The sequence below is a fragment of the Mastomys coucha genome, unplaced genomic scaffold, assembly GCF_008632895.1.
Source record: "Mastomys coucha isolate ucsf_1 unplaced genomic scaffold, UCSF_Mcou_1 pScaffold22, whole genome shotgun sequence".
NCBI classification, from domain to species: Eukaryota; Metazoa; Chordata; class Mammalia; order Rodentia; family Muridae; genus Mastomys; species Mastomys coucha.
This window is the reverse complement of record NW_022196905.1, coordinates 267,072,278-267,084,777: the sequence shown is the minus strand read 5'-3', so window position 1 is coordinate 267,084,777 and position 12,500 is coordinate 267,072,278. Positions and strand designations below refer to the sequence as shown.

At 42.2% G+C, this 12,500-nt stretch overlaps 1 protein-coding gene across 4 annotated transcripts in view; it reads right to left on the bottom strand.

The window, feature by feature from the left end:
- Nrp1 (neuropilin 1) overlaps positions 1 to 12,500 on the bottom strand; it is a 153,738-nt gene that overhangs the window by 53,663 nt on the left and 87,575 nt on the right. The window lies entirely within an intron of this gene.

Here is a 12,500-nt window from a genome sequence, read left to right as displayed (position 1 = left end):
ATGTGTAATTTTACAGATGAAGAATCAAGACGGACAAGACAGATATACACATTGGCTACTAGAGAGGTGTGAATTAGGCCTCCCACCTGACCCAGTTGATCCTATGCCCCAATTCTTTGCAGCATCCCACTTCCTTCCGGTGAGATGCTGCCAGAGAGGGCACTGACGTAAGTTCCTAGGAGTGCTGTGGTTCTAGGAAGAGACATAGGTAATTTGGGATGGTCTGGCAAGGAGAAGAAGATGGGAAGGCTGGCTCCATCTCAAGCTTCTTCCTTCCGATTTTTTCAAGGCTCTGCTATTAGCAGCTAGGTTGAGAAGCAGATGGGGGTCCCCAGGTATGATAGGGAGGAAAGATACCATAAAGCAAAGCTTGCAAGGTCCTCTTGGTCAGTTTCCAGGGAGGTCTCCCAACAAGAGTCTTGTTTGCTAATCTCACACCCTGGAGTGTAGTGGGGATTTCCAAGTAATGGTAAGTTCTGTTACGCGTCCCCCCCCTCCCCCCGTGATTAGCCAGCTGTCAGAGAAACTGGACAATTGGTCACAAATTGGAATCCCTGAATACCTCCCCCTCATGTGTGTATGTTTATTTATATATATATTCAGGTACATTTTGTGTCTGTCTCTGCAAGGGTGGAATCGTAAGTCAGTGCCATCATACACGGCTTTTTCACAGGAGTTTTGGGGGTTGAATTCAGGTCTTCAAGCTTGCATGGCAAGCACAATGCCGACTGCGCCATGCTCCTAGCTTAGGAAGACCTTGCCTGCTTCTGTTCATATTCCTCAAGACATTGTTCGTATAATCAAACCCTTTTAAAAAGTTCTTCTCATTGTCATCACTCATAATTACATATAACTTAAAAATTAAACTCGTGCTTAGTTTCCATGCGTTTAGTGCTTTCACTGTCCTTAGACATTTCCTGGAAAGCTGTTTCTTTCAATTTGTTGTATGATTTGGATTTTACAGAGGAAAAAAGAAAAGAAAAGAAAAGTCTTTGTTTTTCAAAAAGGGATACACAAACATAGTATCTTTTGAGGACTCAGAGAGGAATTAACTAACATACCTGGTTTGCATTAACCAGACATTTCAAAAGAACAGGAGAACACAAGTTTTTTCAAAAAAAGAATAAAAGAGCCGGGCAGTGGTGGTGCATGCTTTTAATCCCAGCACTTGGGAGGCAGAGGCAGGCGGATTTCTGAATTCGTGGCCAGCCTGGTCTACAGAGTGAGTTTCAGGATAGCCAGGGCTACACAGAGAAACCCTGTCTCAAAAAACCAAAAATAAATAAAAAAATAAATAAATAAATAAATAAATAAATAAATAAAAATAAATAAAAAAAATAAAAAATAAAGAAAGAAAAGAAAAAAAAATCCATCAAGCTTGGAGTAAGTTTCTATCCCTACTCAGCTTCAGAATCCTGTGACTTGACAACCCAATATTCAAAAGACACTCTTTCAATTAACCCTGCAGTGGCTGTGTGTTCAGGGCTCCTGCCTGCAGAATATAGCCTTGGTGGCCTCCCTGGAGGGCTACCTCCTCTGGTCTATCAGGAGCAGCTTTTTCCTGATGGCCCTGGGAGGACTTAAAACACAGAGGTACAGGAAAAGCAGTACTCTGAAGGGAGGGTGAAGTTCCTTAGTCCTAGAACACTGCTTCCCCTGGGAGGGTCTTACAATGTGTCTGACTTTCCTTGGTCTAAAACATAAAGTTGATGCTCCATAAGCTTTCATCTGAAGCTTGCTGTGCAGAAATTGAGTTCACAGAGATCTATGCCCTTCTGTTTCTCAGGTTGACTGCAACTCGCTATGTAGTCAAAGTTGTCCCTGAACTTCTCATCCCCCTGCCTCCACCTAACTAGTGCTGGGCTTATTAGGTATGCAATACCACACCCTGTGTTGGTTATGGATGGAATCTAGGGCTTTGCGCATGCTAAGCAAACATTCTATCACAGAAGCTGTGTCCCACTACCCAGAACAAAATTTTAATAGGAATTGATACTATAGATTAACAATGGTGGCATGGCTCTGCTCTCCATGTCACACAAGTGGCTCTTCAGTCTGGGAATGATTAAACTCTCAAGTGTCCAACTGCAGCTTGAGTTGATTTGAAAACACTTTAGAACTCTATCCCCTGGATATACTTTCAGATAGACAGATAGACGGACAGACAGTCACAGTGTCCCCTGTAGCCTGGCTTCCTTTAAACTCATTGTGTAGCCAAGACTAATCTTGAGCTTTTGATTCTTCGGCTTCCACCTCCCCAGTGCTGGGATTATAAGCATGTGCCACCAAACCTGTTTTATGGGGTTCTGGGGATGGAACCCAGGGCTTTCTGGATACTAGACAAAACTCTTTCAGTCAGACACGTCCCCAGCCCTGATATTGATGAAGTTCTAAGGGAGAGGTAGTTACTAGGCAGAAAAGAAATGGTCACTCAGAAGATTCCCAGGTACCAGGGAATCATTGGACATTCAGGAAGGAGCCTGGGGCAAAGACAAGCAATTCCTCAGTAGGAAAATGTCCTTAGAACACAAGCATGAATCACATGAAAAGGAAATGGCATTTTCCTTCTCAACAGTAATGAAACATAGCAGCAAGTTCCCCTGTAATTGCATAAAGTTTCCTGCTGGGTTTAAACTCTGTGGCTCCTCTTATTTACCACACTGGGATATTTGAAATTCTGTTTCATTTTTCTTCCTAACATTACTGCCACTGGTTTTACTAAAGATGGATGACAACCTCACAGAATCTAGGCCTAGACCACTGAGACCGAGACAGGAGGCTGTCTCGATCCCTGATAATCACCGCCTCCCTCGAGCTGTGGACTCAGCGTTAATGCTGGGCATATCTGCCCACCAGTTCTCTCTTGACAAGTGCTCAGGGGAATTCTGCTAATTATGACAATGGCCCCAGTCTACTTTCATGTGTATTATATAATTACATCAAAATACTTATAACCTAATTAGAATATTTGTAGTTTCTAACAGAAGATATTTTGATTGTAAATCTTGACATGTAAAAATTCTTGTGTCATAGAAGAAAATAAAAACAACTTTCTCTCTCCTTCTCTTTCTCCCTCCCTCCAGTCCCTCCTTTCTTTACCCTCTTCCTTCTATTCTCCTCTTTCCTTCTAAACAGGAGTGACCATTTCCTTTTCTCAGCCTGGTGGATGAGCCAGACAATTCTTCTCTCTAGTAAGTTCATCACACAGCTCATTGAGTTCATCATTGTGTTCTTTTTTGTTTGTTTGTTTCATTTAGTCATTCGTTATTTTTCTGGAAAAATATTTATCTTTCTGTATAGTTAATAAATTCCTAGTAAAGATTTCATAAACAGTAGTAGATTCAAGAAGGAACAAAATTTCCATATCACTACTGGGACAACACACTACACTCTCTCAGAGTCTTTTTCCTATGAAAATACATGTGAATATATACATATATATACATATATATGTATATATATACATACATATACACATAAGTATATCTTTTCTGTTATAAAAATAAAGTCCTCAAACCCTGTGATCAATAACTTGTCATTTCCTTTTGTCTTATGGATATATCTCCTTAACAAGAGTATTCGCTTGCTTGTTCTCTCTCTCTCTCTCTCTCTCTCTCTCTGTCTCTCTCTCTGTCTCTGTCTCTTTCTTTCTTTCTTTCTTCCTTTCTTTCTTGGTTCTGTGAAGTTTAGGCTGATCTAGAACCCACTACTTAGCCAAAACTGGTCAGGAACTCTCAGGCTTCTCTTGCCTTAGCCCTATGAGTTCTGGGATGACAGGCATGTGCCTCCACACCTAATTTCATCACCATTTTTAAGGGCATCACCCTGTACTGATAGATTTATGTCCTGCTAATTTTGAGCCCTCTGGTATTAGACTTAATGTAGTAAGAGTGACTCAGCCATGAGACACCCTACTGCTAGAGAGCTGTGCTCAGTAGACTTGGACAGATAGCAAAAGTGTGGCAAGTTCAAATGTGCCACCTTAGGAAGGGCTGACACACACAGTATAAAACAGTGGGAAAAAAAAAGATGCAAACATTATCAGAGGACTGGGAAAGGTGGGGGAGGGGAGAGATTTCACAGCTGACTGTGAAGTCCAAGTGTGTCGCAAGGATCCTACAGTAGGATTCTGCAAGGAGACAGGAAGAGGAAGGGGGTGGGACACACGGGAAGAGCAGAATTGACCATGAAGAAATGTAAAGATGAAGCAGCCGGCACCAAATAGCCAGCCATGCTTCTCACACTAGCAGACACTGTTGGTCTTAAATGCATGGACTCTGATGGACACTAGAGTTTCATAACCGGAAGGCAGTGGTCAGCAGCTGCGAAGACAACGTAGAATCTCCAGCTCCATGCTCCTCCAGGTCTGGACTTGGCTTTGCTTTCACCCACCTTCTATCCCAGGACACAGGAATGGTACACATAAGACAAACAGCAGGAATAGTAGAGAAGCCAGCACTGCTCAGGGAAGTTCTCCGCAGCACACTCCTCTGAGTTCTGGAGGGTTCCTTTCTTGCGTGTTATTCTCTTCCCCTATAGACAGCCAGGCTCACAGGCACTATGATCAGGTAATATGCTCCCTCAACTCAAGCAGCTTCGCCTCTCTCACTCTCTTCTGATTTTGAGAGTCCTTACTTTCTGAGCTTTTAGAATATCCTTACTTTCTGAGTTTTAGAGAGTATCCTGACTTTCTAGCTGTCATATTCTTGCCTGGAAGATGGATGTGTTTTCAGGTCTGAATTTGGAGGAATTCTCTATGAGGGATGGTGGGGAGGGATATGGAGTGGGGGTAGGCACACGTGCCACTGAACATCAAATGGTTTTCTCAGCTCGTTGAGCACTTCCCACTGGGGGTACGACACACATCAACATCTGGAAAGTATCCAGTGGTATGTACACTATCTTCAGAAGCCCATCAGACTTTGGAGTTCTAGCGGCTGCTTCCTGAGCCAGTTTGCACAGCTCAATGAACATAAGTGACTCAATAAGACAGTTTCCAACATTGATATAAAATTCGAGGACTCTAGATGGTCTCTCCATATCTTATTTTCGAACAAAGAGCTATCAGGCAGGGACAAAGAAATCACTAGCTTTTCCTTTTAGGTGTGGGATAGGGAGCATGGCTGGTCCTACTGCTGGGAACCCCAGAAGACAGGGGTCCCCCGACTCCTTACTTGCTCTTTCTGTTCAGGTATCTACAAGAATAAACACTTTATGACCAAAGCCATTATCTTCACAATAACAGGAAACACATTCCCCAGATAAAGAGAGGCAAGGAAAAGCTCACATTTTACTGAGGATCACTGGAGGACGGAGCAGCATTTCTCAGCATTGTATAGTAAATCACACAGCTCGCAGCCTTTGAGCCATGAAACGCATGCTGCTGCTTGCCATGATTGCGCACAACTGGCCATTGGTAATGTAATGTGGAAAACCTCATTTCCAAAATGAAAATCTGCCTTGCTCAATAAAATACGGCCCCGTGAGTGAGCATTGGCAAGGGAGCATTTATCAGTTTTTAATGCTCCCCTGGCAGGCCAGCACAACAGCCTGAGAAAATAAAGGACAAAGAACTGAGGTCTGATTAAAAACCGGAAAGCCTGCTGGTGAGGGGAAGGCATGGCAGATTTTCTTCAGAACATCTCTGATGACTCAAGGCTGTTTAATTCATCAGTTGATACTAAAGCTAAAGAAAATATTTTTAAGTAATTGTCTCATTTCCTTAGATAAAACACATGTTTTCTGACCTAGCCAGGCATGTAGACCTCAGCTATTCTAGGCCGAGTGGGGCTGATTCACAGCATCTGACCATTGTCTGCTTGAAACTCAGGATCTCTGGCTTTTTATAGATGCTAATCAGAGCACAGCCACCTAAGGTTAATAACATAATCCTCTGATGGCTAATAACATAATTCTCTATCTATTATTTCATCACGATTGTTGTCTTACTTAGAAAAATGCTGATAACTAAAGTTGTTCTTTTTCATAGAAAATCTGCATTGCAGCCTCTGTGTTTAGTGTATTTAATTTAAGGGTGAAACTTAAATGTGTTACCTCCTTCAAACCACCTATCAAACAAGGAAAGTTTTATGGATAAATAAACTGAGAAACAAACTGACATATTCCCTGGTCCAGAGTCATCCTGTGTGGCTCAAGGCACCCCATGATGGTTTTCAAGTTCTGTGGCAGCAAAAATACGATCCAACAGCTTTTCTTTGGAAATTAAATATTTTGTGCAGCTATGGGAAATATGAAGCTATCTGTGGCTACCTTGTTGATTACTTTACACTGCACACAGGGCTACTGGGAGAGTTTACTTTGAATATTATTATATGGTGGAAAAATAAGCTGATAGTTATGGATTTTTTTTTCAAAGTTCAAGACAAAGAACCAACGTTCTCTGATCATCTTAGACACTTGAATGAATCCTTCTGACCATAGTTAAGAGAAAACCAACTTCCAGTTGCAGTTGCATCTGATTCCTTGACACTCTTCTATTCTCATGTTAATGCACAAACCAGTAGCAACCAACTTAAAAAGAAAAATTGAATTCTTAGGTAGTCTTTGACTAGCAAGCAATTCCACTTGGTTCTTTGTTAGGGCTCATGAGAAAGAGGCAAAAGGAAAAGCAAAATCTCACCCATTTGCCTACCAGAGATTAATATTGCTCTTCTGTGTTTTTATCTCTTGGCAGACTTTACTCAGAGAACAAGGGTGACTTTCTTCTTCAGAATCCAACACACAAACAGACATAGATATCACACACACCAAACACATAGGTATGTAGACACATAGACATATACACACACACACCACATAATGAAGCATGCACCATACACACAGACACATAGTCAGACATACTACACATAGATACACACATATACCTCACCACACACATCTGACACACCAGAGAAAGAGAGATTACACACATGCATGCACACACACCAGAGATATATACACAATTCATATATTTCTCTAAGCTATATATACTACACACATAGAGACAAACCATACACACCTATCCATACATACCACATATCTATACCACACTACACATTAAAATATACATGAGATACATACTACACATAACCACACCACGCTATACCACACCACAGCCATACCCTATACACACACACACACACACACACTCAGAGAAATACTATATATATACATATATATACCACAGAGACAAGCATATACTACACACATACACATCACTAACACATCACACAGACCCCACTCTCCTTTGAGGGCCTTTGTGAAATGCAGGAATCTAGACATGAAGCAGCTGATAGTTACAGAGACAATGGCGGCCTCACTATGATTTAACTCCAAGCTTAGCATCATATGCTGTACTGCTGAATTGTTTTCTTTGCCTCTGGGATAGCAGGCATTCCCAGGAAGGAGAGAAGCACTCCCTGAGATTCCACTTTTGAGGCAGCAACACTCTCTTCCATCTTCTGTGAAGCTTTCTGCCTACGCTAGAAACAAAGCATTTTGAGAAAACAGTACACAAATGATGTGCAGCCTTCCTCAGGTCCCCTCTGCTGTTCAGATGCCACATTGGCCCCTCAGACATTAAGGACAGGTCAGGAAGTGTGAACAGAAGCTTGAGCCTGTGCAGGGCATCCTACTCTGAAGGGAAAGCAGTGGCTGGCAATTATTTGCTTGCAATGCAAGTAAGTGTTTGGTCTGTCTACATGTTCGTTGTGAGGGTTAAAAGGAAGGGAAAGTTACAAAATTTTTGTCCTGCAGTAAGAGAGGGAAAAAGGCAAGGACACAAACAAACACAAATTTCAATCCAGAGTGTACAGGCTGAGCTGAACTGCTCAGCAGATCCTGGACTTAGTTAATGGTAGGCATGTTGTGGCCAAAGGCAGAGACCTAGGGAGTGGTTGTGTAACTTTGACAAAGAAGAACGACCTGGACCGGGCAGTGGTGGCGCACGCCTTTAATCCCAGCACTTGGAAGGCAGAGGCAGGTGGATTTCTGAGTTCGAGGCCAGCCTGGTCTACAGAATGAGTTCCAGGACAGCCAAGGCTACACAGAGAAACCCTGTCTCAAGCAAACAAAGGAAGAACGACCTGGCTAAGTAACTTAATTAGCCAATTCCAATTCAAGCTTTAGCTTCCTCCTCTCTTCAGCAGAAAATACTCAGTTACTTCTCATGTTATTATGGGGCCTATTTGAGGACATATAATATATACCCCTACACCAGGGCCATTAGATTGTGAGGACATTTTTCCTTAGTAATGTTATAGTTGGTGTGTGTGTGTGCACATAAGTGTGTGTAACTTATAATTTCAGAGGAGTGAGACTTCTGCAGTTTTATCCACTAGTCCTAAACACCCCTAATCCTTAGCAGATGACATCCGTGTTCCTTGTGTTGAAATTCAATGCTGTTCTGAGTCCAGCATGGCTGGCAAGATCTGAAACCCCTTTCCTCCCAACAAAAGACAACTGTGTGATATTAGAGTCAAGAAGGAAGTGTCTAGGCCACTAACAGTAAGGTGGAATGCAATTACTCGTATCCTCATATTTTGCACTGTGAATATTATAACTTTCCATAAGTTTTCCGGTCCTTTTGAAAGGCTGCTACTTAAAGCTTGAGTGCCGTTGAGTCTTCCTGGTTGGGTCCACCCTGTGTGGAGTGGTCCTTGTTATTCACTTCTCAGATGGCCTCTCATGAACTTAGTGTCTCTTCTCCTGGAAGTTAGCTAAATGGGCAGCAGTGATGCAATAGCTCTTCTACTGTATCTACACTGTCTCATAGACTTTGTCCTGGCCGCCCACATTTCTGTTAAGGAGCAAAGACGAGCCTGACAGCTTAGGGTGTTAATGTGTAAGCAGTTAGTCTGGGGCAGGGGACTCCCTCATACCTTTCTTGTACTTTGGCAGAAGTAACATCAAGGTCTCTGCACCACCAAAAGTCATAAGGTTCACCTAATTTTCAATCTAGATATCATTGTAGGGCTACAAAAAGCAGGCAGACTCCAGGTAGAAGCAGAGCTAAGCTGGATCCAAGGTATATCAAAGGATACACACACACACACACACACACACACACACACACACACACACCCCTTCCTACTTTCTTGGCAGTTTAAAAAGATTTCCAACTAAAACAATCAAGAAAATATTAAACACAGAGAAGGAATCTTTCTGTTTAAAATGCTGTTCTGTTTAAAATGGGCTAGGGGCACGGCTCGGCCAGTGACGCTGCACGCTGTGGAAGCATAAAGCCATGAGTTTGACTGCCAAGGCTCACAGAAAGAGCTGTTGAGCTGGTGCACACTTACTACCTCAGCACAAGGAAGGTAGATGCAGAAGGATCTCTGTAGCTCACTGGTCAGCCTGTTTAACCTATCTGGTGAGTTCTAGGTCAGTGAGACACCATCTCAAACACAAAGTGGGTAGCTCCTAAGGAATGACACCTGAAGTTATCCTTTGGCCTCTACATGTGTGCACACACAAGTGCATATCTATTTATAAATACATGTGCCATCCCTTCCCTCCCAAAACAATGTGGTTGTTCTATTCTGCCCATATGAGTCTTTTTGCTCCATGGGGGTGAGTCCTAAACAACTGACCAGAGATAAACTATTATAGTCAGCACCCGCCTGTTCCCCAGTCAATCATGCCGTTAATTTCTCCTTTGCCTAAAATCTTGGTTTAAAAAACAAGTGGGGGATGGGGGAAATTTCTGGAAACTAAAGGCTTGCAGATGGGAGTAATGGCCTCCATCAGTCATTTGCCCTATAAACTCTGACAGCTTCCTTTCACACGGTTTTCCATGTATTTCTCACTGATGTAGGTGGGCCTCTCTCGGTAACGAGAGTTTCATGTGCTGATGGAGTGGTTGTGAGTTCAGGTGTCGAGAAAACTTCTCCACTTGGCATAAAACATCCTTCCAGGAGCTGACAGGATCGCTGAACCTGAGGTTAGAATGAATGTGGTCCAGAGACCAGACAGAAGAGAAGGATCAGGCTGCTTGGTGCCAACTGTCACATTGTGTACAGTCTCTGGAGGAAAGACCATCATTCTGTGTTTTGTTGGTTTGCTAGCCTGAGGCAGGGTTTGGCTAAGAAGCCCTGCCTGTCTTCATACTTGAGGCTTCTTCCCCTAGAGCCCTAGCTTTACTGGCATGGGTCACCACCCTCAGCCTGATCATTTTGAGGACAGATAAATTAGCTGTGACTGCATTTCCCTGTTAGAAACCTTACTAATTCATTGCTATACTGATTCTTTTCCTGAGAGTCATTTATAAAGGAGATGGTTAAGGCTTTCAAATGCACATTTTCAAAGAATGAGTAAGACTCATGATTAGAACTCGTAGTGGCTGAGCAGAACAAAACCCAGGCTGTGGCAAGGAAAGAGCATCCACTGGGACCTGCCTGGATGGAGCATGCGATGGAGACAAGGAAGGAGGCTTATCCCAGAGAGCAACAATTGTTTGCTTCACTCCAAAGCAAGGGACAAAGTGGCAACCACATGCCTCCTTCACAATCCAAATGCAATCAGCTCAAGCAACTGCAAATTATTTCCACATTTCGAGAAAAATCCAGATTGCTAATTTCAAGCATTTGAGCCTGGGTCACACAATACAAAAGAAAAAAAAAAAAGCCTGGCTGACAACTTGCTAAACCACAGGACACAGCACAGACGTCACACAGGAGTATTGTGCTATTTGCTCCCTCCTGCCTCAGCTGGGAGTCTCTAGTAAACATTGGCTGGCATTCATCCACTGAACCCATTCTGGAATGTGTGTGTGTGTGTGTGTGTGTGTGTGTGTGTCTTCCTCAATCTTTTTTTCACCTTAGTTTTGAGACACTCTCTTTCTCACCTATTTGGCTGGGCTAGCAGGTCAAAACCCCGAGGGACCTTCCTGTGATCTCCTTCCCATAATGGAGATTCTAGGTACACACTGCCACTCTGACTTTTTCTGTGGGTCCTGGGAATCAAACTTAGTTCCCCATGCTTGTGTGGAAAGCAGTTTTCTGGCAGAGTTTTGGTTGGACACTTCAAACACATGCTTGGCAATGACAAGAAGTTACCTGTCTGGTGCAGGTAGCCAGGCTGCAACGGATGTAAACACATAAAAAGGAGTGGAGGAGGCACTTCTTGGCAGGGACACAGAGCTAAAATGCTTTGGAATGCTTCAAAGAGCTTCCCTGTTCCCCCAGGACCGAGCAGGTTTTCTGATCAGGGAGAATTCAATTACATGATAGTTATACTTTGAGATGCAAAGTTAAGGGATTATAGCACATCACTTCACATGGTCTTAATTAAAATGCCAGAAATTAAAAAGAAATGGAATGATGATTCTTAATCTGTATGATTTGTGCTTGATAAAAGACCTTAATTGAGATGAATCTAAAATGAGAAACACAAATATCCCAATCTAGACACTTAGTAGGAAGTGACTTAGAAACCAGATTTTTATGTAAGCTATTCTAGAAAGCAGCAGTGTTTTCCTTTAAGAGACCTAGGCTAGTGTGTTGTGGAGTTGAGAAGTACAGCTGAGTTTCCAGGTGGAAGCATGCATTAGTGTCTCATACTCCCTGCCAGACATAGAACATCCATGCAGAAGTCTTGAAAAATGATCTTCATGATGGATATTGCGCTAAATGAGATTTGTCTACTTAATAGCCAGTTAACCTTAGAGAAAATGTACTAAACACATACACAGAAAGTATTGTCTACCTCCCTTCTATGTCATACCCACATATGTGTATGCATATTTTACATGTGTACAAGTGTATGAGATTTTTTTAATATGTTAGATAACTGCTAAATAAATAATTTAATTATGGTGTGGATGCCTCCCAAATAAATAATGATGCCATTATAAATGCATGTAATCATTGGAAACATGCTAAACTATAGGATAATATAAAATTTGCACTATGAAATACTGATTGAGATTAGCAACATCTGGTGTGGATTTTTAAAAAATACTTAAAAAAATTAACATATATGATGGCTAATATTGTCAACTTGACAATAGGATCACATAGGAGTAAAAGCTCGGAGGGCGTCTGTGAGGGAGTTTCTAGATTAGGCAGACTAAGGGAGTAGGACCCACCCTAACTGTGGGTGGCACCCTTCCATCAGATGGGTTCTGGACTGTAGGAAAAGTAGAAAGCTGAGCATCAGCATCATCTCTCTGCTTCCTGACTCTGGATACAATGTAACGATCATGTGCCCGTGGCCTTGGTGTCATCCCATCCTCATCATGATGAACTATACCCCCTAACTGTAAGACAAAATAAGGTCTCTTTCCTTGAGCTGCTTACGTCATGTTGTGTCACAGGGATGAGAAAAGCAACTGATACTCCACACAGAGGCATGAGTTCCATTATGGATCTTTCATTAGAATGGATTTTCCAGGATATGTTTAAATAACCACCAAATTTGGCTCACCGCATGCATGCTTATTTTGTTAAAATTAGGAGCTTAAAAAGTGGTTTTTTTTTTTTTTTTTTTTTTTTTTTTTTTTT